This window comes from Chrysochloris asiatica, unplaced genomic scaffold (assembly GCF_000296735.1).
Source record: "Chrysochloris asiatica unplaced genomic scaffold, ChrAsi1.0 scaffold00283, whole genome shotgun sequence".
Lineage (NCBI taxonomy): Eukaryota > Metazoa > Chordata > Mammalia > Afrosoricida > Chrysochloridae > Chrysochloris > Chrysochloris asiatica.
The window spans coordinates 2,913,212-2,926,462 of record NW_006408801.1 but is presented as its reverse complement, the minus strand read 5'-3'; positions in this window follow the sequence as shown (position 1 = coordinate 2,926,462).

Genomic DNA, 13,251 nt, shown 5'->3' with positions numbered 1-13,251 from the left:
GGAGGGAACAGTCACTGGAGAAGGATGTCATGTTGGGTAAGATGGAGGGTCAGAGAAAAAGGAGAAGACCCCCAATGAGATGGACTGACCAGGTGGCATAATTGATGGCGTCAAGTGTGGCAGCAGTAGTGAGGTTGACCCAGGATCCGACATTGTTTCATTCTGCTGTGCATGGGGTCGCTATGAGTCGGTACCAACTTGATGGCACCTGAAAACAACATTCCTACAATTTAACTAAAATGTCATTAAACACACACATGTGGCTAGCCCACCAATTTCCCAGAGCCAAGCTTATGAACTGTCCAAATGGAAATGTCAGGAATGCAGGTAGGCTTAGGAGCTCAGAAGGAAGTACTGATTTAGGATCTATTGGCACATGGGTGCTAATGGATAGGCAGAGAGAATGAACAGGGAGTTTGTAGATTGACAGGAGAGAAGAAAGAAGCCACTGTTACAGGAGGAGACACCAAATGATGAGGACTAAGCAAAGGAGAAGGGATGACTGAGACAGAACACACCCTGCGAGAGAAACATATGTTATCAATTAGTATTATGATCCATCAAGTCTGAGCGATAACAGTGGAAGCGGACATATCTCAGAAGACATCGCTGATGGGAAGACTGAAGTGCATCTCTGATTGAAACATTCAAGGCCATTGAATACTCAAATGTTTCAATGAGGGATGATGGAAGAACAGATTGGAAAAGAGGGAAGTTTGGAGTCCACAGATACATCTTGCTACCACCCTCCCGCCCCCATCTCTCCAGCTCTTCAGACTGCAATCCCTATGGCTGATCAACATGTTTTCATTCCTGCAAACATGCTGTACCTCACCTGGATGGCAAGCATCTGGTTTCAGGAATCTTCTACATTTAAACTTGTTAAAAAGAAGAGTCACCAACCTTTACTTCCATTCCCCAGTGTTCATTCATTTCTCACATACTTACAAATCGAGCTGTGAACCTTATGGTCAGCAGTTCAAAACTACCAGCTGTTCTGCATGAGAAAGATGAGGCTTTCTGCTCCTATAAAGATTTACAGCCTCAGAAAACGTGTACAATGTCTCTAGGAGTCAGTTTCAACTCCATGGCACATAACCACCACCACCACCAAACCAATGTCTGCCAGTAGCTGATGTCAAGTCAGTTTTTCAACTCCTAGTGACCCATATGGCAGAGTAGAGTTGTTCCGTGGTGTTTTATAGGCTGTAGTCTTTAGAGGAACAGACTGTCAGGTCTATTTTCAGCAGAGCAATAATTGACTTAAACTGCCAGCCTTTCGAGTAACATCTGAACACACCTATTCCACCACAAGGACTTCTCCACCAAATTTGATGCTGTTATGAGGTCCATTGAGTTGGTTCCAACTCATAGCAACCTCATGTAACATAGAATGAAACACTGCCCAATCCTGCCCCACCCTTGCCATTGTTTCTATGTTTGAGGCCATTGATGCAGTCACTGCGTCCCTCCATTTCACTGAGGATCTTCATCTTTTCTGCTGACCCTCTACTTGAAACACCGGTCTTTCTTCTCCAGGGATTGGTCTCTGTTGATAACATGTCCAAAGTACATGAAGGGAATTCTCACTACCCTTTCTTCCAAAGAGCATTCTGGTTGCACTAGGGAGCATCAGAAAGTTCATGGGAAATTCCATTATCTTTTCAATACATTTCCCATGAACTTTCTGAAGCCCTCTCATGGTTCTTTGAAGACATATTTATGTGCTCTTCTTCTGATAGAGTGGAGCACAAAGATCTCACACATTGATGGGGCCAATGCAAAAACACAGCCCCCCTAGGAGGGGAATTTGGCAATCTCTGTAGCTACATAATAAGCAATAATGTCATTTAGAACCAAGTTTTTTGAGAAAAGGAAATATAAAGATGGATTCAAGAAAGTTTTAAAAAATCTCTTTGTTTTCAATTTGAGGTAGGCATACCAATAGAAACTCATGGTTTGCTTTCTTTTCAAGAAGACTTAGTTCTTAACTCTGTTCAGGGGCAGGAACACCTTCAGTGTCCATATTGCTGGCTCTCTACAGCATTTTCCAAATCAAAGGAACCATGGCTCCATTGAGAATTGGCTGATTTCAGGTCTGAGGTATGTCACATGAGACCAGATAGGGAAAGTGGGGAGCAGAAGAAAGGGAGCCATCAGGGCTGTGTCTCCACTGAGATAGGAGACCACCTGGGCAGCACTAAAGGGGACTGCAATGAATCAATTGATTCATGTCTCACATGGAGAAACCCAGGTGTTCATACTGATACAAACACACACGTCATGCTGAGAAGTTGATGAAATACTCATTCTGAAAAACAATAAAGAAAAATAATTAAGTGTTTATCTTACCTTTCTGTATGAGGTGGATAGGTGCTGCAGGATAAATCACTGGACTACAAGGGCAGTTTGAGCCACAATGGTGGAGGTTCAAACCCACCAGCTGCTCCTCAAAAACCCTATACATGGTTGCTATGGGTTGGAACTGACTCAACGGCACTTAACAACAACAGCAAATAGTTGGCAAGGGAAAGTTTTTATTATAGATGAGGTCTAGCTAATAAATTGATAAGGAATTGGAAATATGCCCATTTTGAACCTTCTGAATATACCCATTTTGCGCTGTAAAATGAATGAATGATTGAGTAACATCTACAGTAGACTGGTGATGGATTGTGAGCAGACGAATGAATGGACGTATAGAGACAGAAGAGAGAAACACGAAGACATGTGTTGAACTTAGCCTTCAACCAAGTGCAGTTTTCTAGTTTTCCATGGGAATACAGAATGGTGGACCTGCATGACGGGATGGCAGGCATGCAAGACTGGGGTGTGAGCAAATACAGGGCACATAACTTACAAGAAAGAAAGCACCTTCCCAGGGATATATGACTTCACTCGGCACCTGACCACAGGCCTCTGGGTAACTAATAAGATTTAATGAGGAGGTTGGGGTAACAGGAGGACATGGGATACAGGAGGGACAAGCCCTGCCTTTGGCTCTGAGACTTGCCAGTTAATTGCGTAGCCCTAGTGAGACTTTTCAATACCTATGGACTCCTGTTGACCTGACTACAGCACTGGTTAGGATGTGATACAGCACACAAGGCAACTGAGCAGATTCCAGAGGATTGTGTGTGAAAGGCACTCTTCCTTGAAAATTTTAGAAGTCCTCCTTGTAGCAGCTGAGGTTCTGCATGAAACCCAGATATCACTTTAAGCTTTGTTTGAACATAAAGAGGATTTTCCCATCAATGAGATTCTAGATCCATGAAGCTCAAACCTGCTCTAACATAATCCCTGTGTCCACTGGGAAGCAAAATTCTGCTTCTTCTCTTGCTCACACCCTACAATCTCACCCAAGATAACTCTCTGAGTCACTGCACACACTGTGGTATCCACACACAGCAAACACGCTCAGTGGTATCTTTCATAGAATCGTTTGATCCATCTCTGCATCCAGACCCATGAAAACAGCCAGCCTGTAATTCACAGGAGCTGGATTAAGTTATGTACATAGACCATATTGAAGAAGAGAGGAGAGGTCTTTAATTTAGGGAGCTGTATTTATTTGGAAAAATAGAGTGTCCTGGCATGATTAAAGCTTACTTTGTGACCCATGTGCAATGCCATTCTTCAGAGACATTTACCTTCTCCTTGAGAGCATCATCTCTGTAGGTCAGACCATTGTGTCAGAGCTGCTGTGTTCTCTCACCCTTCTCCAGCCCTCAGTGAGGCTGGCACCATCCTAACTCAAACTTTCAAGTCACCGGAGACCCTTTCATGCCATGTTCAAGACATCACAAAGGAGTGTGATAAACTCACACATGGTCCTCTCACATAAGGACAGAAGGGGCCTCTCATAGAGACAAGGGTACTTCTTGTTCCATGAATCATGTGCGGACATGGTTCTTGAAGATGTTGTGCTCTGTGTTTGCATTTGGGGCTGAGCTCCAAGGGCATAAATCATGGCCCTCTTTTGTCCAAACTCATAGCTCCCATTCATTGCTATTTAGCAGGAAAGACCCACGTAGTCATTCTTTAACCATTTCTGTGAAACATAACATTGCAGCCAGCTCTCTTGCCAGGTGTTTTCTGCTAGCATTCTTCTCCAAGAACTCTCATTTCCCAGCCCTTGACTGCATCCCAACCCACCTGCTCTAATTGGAAAGCTTGGGTTCCTAATCAACTCTGACTCAGCTCGAGAGCATTCTTTCCATGGACCCTAGGATAAAAGCTGTTAAATCCTTAGAGTTATCAATTCTAATCTTATCACAGAGGCATTTGCCATCATCAGGGGATAACAGGAGATGTGTGACATATGCTGTAGACCCCACACAAATGACTCTATGAATGCATGTAAGCCCCCCTTTTCTGAGCAAAGCAGAAGAATTAAATTTCTGCACCTGCTTCTGTTTTGCTTCTGCAGAGAGCAAACAAAACAAAACAAATTCTACAAACTGCAATTCTTTGGTTTGTTCATCCCTGTCACAGATGGTCAAGGCCTCATAGATTTAGAATAGATGAGTATCCATCCCTGAAGATCCCCTCTGTCCATTTCTATTCTAAATAAGGTGTCTTAAATCCTGAGCAACAGGTGAGGTGTGTGGCAGACATGTCCAAGGAAAACAATACACCTACTGCAGACAGCTAAGGAGGCAGGGAAGACAATGTGTTCTTACTACAAGGTGGGAGAATATATAAGAAAAAAATAATACAAGTCCAGCATCTAGAATTCCTAATCCCTACACCAGACACCTAAGGGAGATGAATCCTGCCTTAAATGAGTGCAGAGAGAACAGTAGGATGTGTGGAAGGCATCCAGGACATGTGTGTTTTTGTGTTGCTATGTGCCGTGGAGTCTGTTCTGACTCATAGGGACCCTGCACAGGGTTTCTGAAGCTGTAAATCTTTGCATAAGCAGAAAGCTTCCTCTTTCTTCTGCAGAATGGTTGGTAGTTTTGAGCTGCTGACCTTGAGGTTAGCAGCCTGATTCAGAACCACTATGCTACCAGAACTCCTTGTGCTTTTTGTGTTAGTATGTAATTCCATACCACCACAAGAGGAGAAAGGCTCTGTCTCTATTTTACAGGTAAATAAAGACACCAATGTTTCAAATAACTTGGAACATAGCAAGGACAAGATTCACACTATGCCTGACTCTTGAATTTCCAAGTTCAGCTTGCACTCTGTTGCCTTCCTCCTTCCCAGACAGATTCACTGTTGAAAAAGTGTATATATGTGGACTGCTTAACCTAAGGTTCAGTGCAACTTCTGGGATAATTGGCGTCCAAAAGATTGAGGTGACACTATGAAAGCAGGGGAGAGGATACAAGCCCACACCAACTCAGGATGGAAGTGTTCCTCTACTAATGGCAAGGAGAGGACAAGCAAGCAAGACTCTGGGTGGTCATGCATCAGAGAAAGCACACACAGCCGGACCAGTGCACCAATCAACTCCAGCCTCTTAATTCCCCCTTGAGTTCACAAGGGTCACTCTAAGAAGCACAGATTAAGCCCTTCCATTCTAGCAGGAAAGGCACTATTGTATTATCACACCAGCAACACAGGAGAGATTTCAAAGAAGGCTGTGGTGTTAGAAGTTGGTAGAATTCTCCTGTTTCTTCATCCTTGTTTTTGGAGGTTGGTGTGTACATTTAAATAATAACTTTATTAACTGGACTTTCTTGTAAGAGTATAGATATGATCCTATCACAGAAAGCACTGTTTTTCAAGACAGATCTTGAAATGTGATGTCATTGATCATCAAAAAATATCTTAAATTTATCAATCATAGTAAACTGTATAATGGTCCAATTCAAAATGGTCAAAACCAGTCTGTGTCAGCCCAGGATACCAATCTTCATGTGTTCTATTTCATTTCTTATGACTTTCAATTTTCCTACATTCATATTTTGTACGTGCCACATTCTGATCGTTAATGGATGTTTTCAGCTGTTTCCTCTCATTTTGAGTCACACCTCATCAGCAAATGAAGGTCCTGAAAGCTTTGCTACAGCCACATCATTAAGATAGAATGTACTTTGAGGAGACAGCTCTTCCTCAATCATATTTTTGAGTGTTATTTGTAAGATTATAAGGAGCTAATCCCTCAGAAATGGACTACCTATTCCTACTTCCTAATCTGTTCTTCAGCTACCATCAATCAGTTGGTCATGCTATAATGTCTGTGTGTTGCTTTGATGCAGGAAGCTTTGCCACTGGTATTTAAATGCCAGCGGGATCACTCATGGTGGACAGCTTTCAGCTTCTAGACTAAAACAGACTAGGAAGCAGAACAGACAGACTATTTCTGAATGTTTAGGCACTGAAAACCTTATGAATATCTGAGGAACACTGCCATTTGTAGTACCTGAAGATGAAAACATTATGAACAGCAGCATTCTCAAGTACAGTGCTGGAAGAGGAGCCCCTCAGGTTGGAAGGCTCTCAAACTTTGACAGGGGAAGAGCAGCCTCCTCAAAGTAGAGTTGACCATAACGACATGTACGGAGCAAAGTTTTCAGGACCTCCATTTGCTGATGGAACACAACTCAAAATGAGGAAAACAGCTGCAAACATCCATTAGTAATCACAACACGGAATGTATGAAGTCTGAATCTAGGAAAATTGGAAGTTGTCAGAAAAAAACGAAAAGCACAAAGATCTAGATCCTATGCATCAGTGAGTCAACACAGACTGGTATTGGCTATTTGAGTCAGATATTCATATGGTTTACTATGCTAGCAACAACAAATCGGAAAGGAATGATGTTGCATTTATCATCATAAAGAACATTTCAAGATCTGTCTTGAAATACAGTGCTGTCTGTGATATGATAATATCCAGACATTACAAGCAAGAGCACTGGTTGCGTAGTGATTACGAATCGGGCTGCTAACCTCAAGGTCTGCAGTTCAAAACTACCAGTTATTCCATGAGAGAAAGATGAGGTTTTCTGATCCCGTAAAGATTTACAGCCTCGGAAACCCTATGTAGGGACACTATCAGTTGGAACCGACTCCACGGTACTTAACAACAACAACAAGCAAAAGCAGCTAATACTGCTTTAATCCAAAATTATGCACCAACCACTGTAGTCAGTGATGATAAAAGTGAAGAATTATACCAACTTTTTCAGTCTGAATTTGGTCAAACATACACTCAAGATGCAATGATACACTGGTGATTGAATTTAAAGGTTGGAAACAACAAGGAAGAATCAGCAGTTGAAAACTATGATGTTGGTGATAAAAATGATGCTGGAAATATGATACAATTTTACAAAACTAATGATGCATTTATTCATGCAAATACTTAAAAAAAAAAAAAAAAAACACATAAAAGGTGACTGACTATACACATAGACCTAACCAGTTGGAATACACAAGAATCAAATTGACAACATCTGTGGGAAGAGACAATGGAAAAGCTCCATATCATCAGTCAAAACAAAGTCAGGTGCAGACTGAGGGGTGGACCATCATTGCACATATGCAAGTTCAGGCTGATGCTGAAGAAAATTAAAACAAGTCCACAAGAGTCAAAATTGGACCTTGAATATATCTCATAAGAATTTAGAAACTGTCTCAAGAACAAATTTGATTCATTAGACAGTAATAACCAAGGACCAGAAGAGTTGTGGGATGACATCAGAAACATGATAAAGAAAGAAAGTGAAACATTATTTAAAAGACAGAGATGATCAAAATCGATGACAGAAGAGATTCTGAAACTAAAGTTAAAGGGAGAAATGAGGAGGTAAAAGAGCTGAACCAAAAATTTCAAAGAGAAGCTCAAGAAAACAAAGTCAAGTATTATACAATGAAATGTGCAAAGAACTGTAGCTAGAAAGCCAAAAGGGAAGAAGATGCTCAGCATTTCTCAAGCTGAAAGAACTGAAGAAAAAAATTCAAGCCATGACAAGCAATATTGAAGGATTTGATGAGTAAAATAGTGAGTGATTTGGAAAACATCAAAAGCAGATGGAAGGAATACAAAGGAATGCCAAAAAGAAGTGATCAGTGTTCAATCACTTCAGAAGGTAGCATATGATCAAGAACTAATGGTACTGAATGAAAAAGTCTAAGCTGCACTGAAGACATCGGTCAAAACAACACAAATTGAAATCTTTCAACCAACTGATGTAGCCCCGGAGGTGCTCACTCATCTAACCCAAAAAATTTGGAAGACAGCTACCTGGCCAACCGACTGGAAAAGATCCGTATTTGTGCCAATTCCAAAGAGAGATGACCCAAGACTATGTAGAAATCATCAAACAATATCAATAATGTCACATGCAAGTTAAACTTTGCTGAAGATAATTTTAAAATAGTTGCAACAATACATCAACGGAGAACTGTCAGAAATTCAGTCTGGATTCAGAGAAGGACATGGAACTAGAGATGTCATTGCTGACATCAGAGAGATCTGGGCTGAAAGCAGAGAATAAGAAAAGGATATTTACTTGGGCTTTGTTTACCATGAAAAGACTATGTAGATCATGACAAAATTTGGGTAACGTTGTGAAAAAAGAGTATTCCAGAAACTTCACTGTGCTCATTAGGAACCTGTACATAGACCAAGAGGCAGTTTTTAGAAAAGAATAAGGGGGCACTGAATGGTTTAAAATCAAGAAAGGACTAAGCCAAGGTTGCACCCTTTCACCATAACTATTCAATCTGTACATTAAGCAAATCATCTGAGAAACTGGATTATTAGAAGAAGAACGTGGCATCAGGATTGGAGGAAGACCCATTATCAACCTTAAATATGCAGATGATAAAACTTTACTTGCTGAAAGCAAAGTAAAGGAGTTAAAATACATGCTGATGAAGATCAACTATTCCAGGCCCTCAGTATGGATTGCGCCTCAATGAAAAGAAAACAAATACTCTCCCAATTGGATCAATAAATAACATCATGATAATAGAGAAAAAAAAATTGAAATTCTCAAAGATTTTACTTTGCTTGGCTTCACAATCAACACAATCATGAAAGCATCAGCCAAACATTAGCCAAGAGTTAGGCAAATCTGCGGCACAAGAAGAACAGAATGCTGCCAGACAAACAAACATACCTGTGTTAGAAGAAGTAGTCAGAAAGCTCCTTAAAAGCCAGAATAGAGAGGCTTTGTCTCTCATATTTCACACATGTTATCAGGAGGAATTATTCACTGGAGAAAGAGATCATGTTGGGTAAAGTGAAAATTCAGTGAAAATTAGGAAACTCTGATGAGATGGATTGGCACCGTGGCAGCAGCAATGGCTTTAAATCTAGTAATTGTGAAGAGAGGCAGTGTTTTCTTCTGTTCTGCAAAGATTTGTTATGAGTCTGAATGGACTTGATGGCACCTAACAACAACAATTAATAGTCGGTTCATAGTCTGGAAGCCCCATGAAACCTGTACATCATTGGCAACACTGCTGGTATTTAAAACACCAGTGGTGTATCTTCCAGAATCACAGCAACATGCAAGCCACCAGAGTATGACAAATTGTCAGATGAGTGGGGAAGTGTAAAATACTATTATGAAAAAGTTTGAAATGCAAGAACGACCAAAATGTGACATAAAAACACAAAGTGCACACATGCAGTTGAGAAAATGGCACTGATACACTTGCCTCTGGAAGTTGGCAATGGCCACCAAACTTCTTTTATTTACCAGAAGATGAGCTGGAGCAGCTCACAGAGTCAATGTGTGAAAACACAGCCCAAGACCATCACTCCAGGGGAACTGGTAAAAACCATTTATATACGTAAGTCCTCGTGCCCAACCATAGCCCAGAGAATCAAAAACCCTGGGGGTGGGCCAGCCTGGCCACACTGCCTCCCAGTGAATCAGAACTGTGTGAGTGGGACCCAGACCCCAGGAATGATTCAAGTTCCCAAGGTGATTCCACGGAGCTGTCTCACTTGAGAGCCAGCATTCAAGTAGATTCTGTCATGGGATGGGATTCCCCTGAATCCTGTTGAAGGTGGTCTGAAGACCTCCCGGGAGCCAAGTACCTGGCTGAGCAAAGCACCAGGGCCTAGAGGCTGATCACCAACCACGTGGAAAACTGACCTTGGTGGAGGAAGGATCCTTCCAGAGCGGGAGCTCCTGGTGAGTTCAAAAGGGTCCTGTGTGCATGAGCAACCTTAGAGGTAAGTCCACGTGGCAGGTACCCCATGTTCTGGGAGTGGTGCCCAACCTTAGCTATACATTGGGGTCCTGGGGAAGGGTGGTATCAGCCTCGATGGAAGCTGTGGTGCTGGTTACTCACTCCCCCTCTAGGGACTCTAGTATAACCCAGAATGGTAAGCACTGGATTCATGCTGGACTCTTGCTTTGAGTCTGAGGGCTCCACTGTACAGCTAAGTTCATCAATTTAAACATAAAACCTAAAGATACAAGATTTTTACAAAAAAAAAAAAAAAAAGCAGAATATCTTCACAACATAGGATATGCAAAGATTTCTTAAAGCAGATGCAAAAATATCCAAAGTGTATGCAACAAAACATGACACATTGGACTTGTTAGCCTTAGGAACTCCTACTCTTCAAACAATGCCATTATGAAAATAAATGAGTAAACTACAGATTGGGAGAAAGAATTCCCAGTACAGAAATCTGACAAAGGTCTTATATCTGGAATAAAGAAAGTATGCTTATAATTTGATAACAAAAATGCAAAGATCTCAGTTTCAAATGGCCAAATGAATTGTACAGACACATGAAAATGAAGATACATAGTCAACCAAGCATGTGAAAGGATGCTTAGTATTGCTAGTCAGTAGGAAGATTACCAGCAGATGCCACCTTGTAACACTAAGACCAAAATGTAGACGACTGGCAATGGCAAGCCCAGCAAGAGATTGGAGCAACTGGAACTCTCATGCTTTGCTGATGGAATTGTAAAACGCTGAAACTGGGGAAGGTAGATTTTCAGTTTTCCTACAAAATTAAATGCACACCTACCCTATGGCGAGGCACTGTAGGTTAAGTACTATACTGCAAGGTCAGTTGGAACCACAAGGTCGGTGGTTCAAACTCACCAGCTGCTCCTTGGAAGCCTGTACAGACTCACTACGAGTCAGAACCAATTCTATGGCACTTAACAGCAACAACCCTATGACCTAACAACCACATGACTAGTTATTTTATCAGGAGAAATCAAAATGCATGTTCAAAAGAACTCTTTTAGCCATCCAGAGGTATAACTGTCTTATGATACTGTTTCTATAGAAAAACATACCCAAAATTACATTAGCCATTCACTCATGAAGTTTTAGAATTCAATTATTTTTCCTCATGTCAGATCATGCACTGCCAGTGATTAAGTAAGCATTGGAAGATGGAAAGTGCTTTCAATCTGGTCTAAATTCTATGCAGATAATTACTGTGATCAGAAAGGTGATTCACATTTTAAAACTTGTATAAAACCATGATAAAATAATACTAGTATTGAGTGGTAAGAACACAGATGAAATTCAAACATAATTCTAGATTTATAGAGCCCTGGGTAAGAGTGGGGTTATCAGTAATATGCTGTTGTTAAGTGCTGATGACTAGGTTCCAAATCCTGTATAGAATTTCTAAGCAACAATTGGTGGGTTTGAACCATGGACCTGGTGATTCAAACTGACCTTATGATCCAGCGCATTATCCTGCAACACCACAGCAGGACTCTGCCCCAGTTAATTACACCATTGCTTTCTACTGATAAAAATAATTTACATACAAGTATTCAAAAAGCATTGCTATTATGGGTCTACCTCATGCACACAGGGTTTTATTCAAAACAAAATGCATTAAGCATGTCTCTATAATTAGAGAATGATTGCAGACAAGTTCTTTCAATAATACCCTTGTCTTCATCTTCATGTTGTTATTAAGTGCAATCGAGTTGATTATAAACCATAACAACTTTGTATAGGGTTTCCAAGGAGCAGCTGGTGAGCTTGACCCACCAACCTTGCAGTTCAAATGACCTTGCAGTCTGACACATTAGCCCACAGTACCACACTAGGACTCCTAGTCTTCATTGTTGTTGTTGTCAGGTGCCATCGAGTCAGGACTGACTCATAGCGACTCCATGTACAGCAGAATGAAACAATGTCTGATCCTGGGCCAACCTCACTACTGCTGCCACACTTGATGCCAAACTCCCAAATACAATCTACGAAGCAAGTATAACCCTCATACCAAAACCAGGGAAGGATGCAACTAAGAAAGAAAACTATAGACCAATATCCCTCATGAACATAGATGCAAAAATCCTCAACAAAATCCTAGCCAACAGAATCCAGCAACACATCAAGAAGATAATACATCATGATCAAGTGGGATTCATATCAGGGATGCAAGGATGGTTCAACATTAGGAAAATGATCAATGTTATCCACCATATAAATAAGAAAAAAGAAAAGACCCACATGATCATATAGATAGATGCAGAAAAGGCATTTGACAAAATCCAACATCCGTTCCTGATAAAAACACTCAACAAAATAGGAATTGAAGGAAAATTCCTGAACATAATAAAGAGCATATATACAAAACAAACAGCCTATATTACTCTCAATGGAGAGAAATTGAAAGCCTTCCCTCTGCAAACAGGAACCAGACAAGGATGCCCTCTGTCACTGCTCCTATTCAATATCATGCTGGAAGTCTTAGCAAGAGCTATATGGCAAGACAGAGAAATTAAAGGCATCCAAATTGGCAAAGAGGAAGTAAAACTCTCCCTATTTTCAGATTATATGATTCTATATGTAGAAAACCCCAAAGACTCAGTAAAAAAGCTACTAGACCTCATTGGAAGATTCAGCAAAGTGGCAGGGTATAAGACATTATGCTGAGTGAAATTTGTCAATCACAAAAAGAGAAATAACTGCATAGGACCACTACTGTAAAAGACTAATAAAAATAAATTATACTAAAAGGGGGTAGGGGGAAGTCTTTGTTGGTTGTTGGGAAGTTGGTGATGGGTGGGGGGAAGGGGGAGGGCAGAGCACAGGGTGGGGATTGTACACAGGAGAGCTTGGGTGCTAGGGAGGGGCAATATACAGGGAGGGAGAGGAAAGTGGAGAAACGGGGCAGATGGGAGAAAAAATGGGCATGTTCGAAAGGGCTAAATGGGACAGAGAAAAAGGACAATATATGCACAGCCTTGCAAAGGCAGGGCTCTGAGATACAGGAATTGAGTCATGGTTGGAATGGAGGGGGGGATCATGTTAAGATGCTTGACTGTTTTTTGTTTGTTTGTTT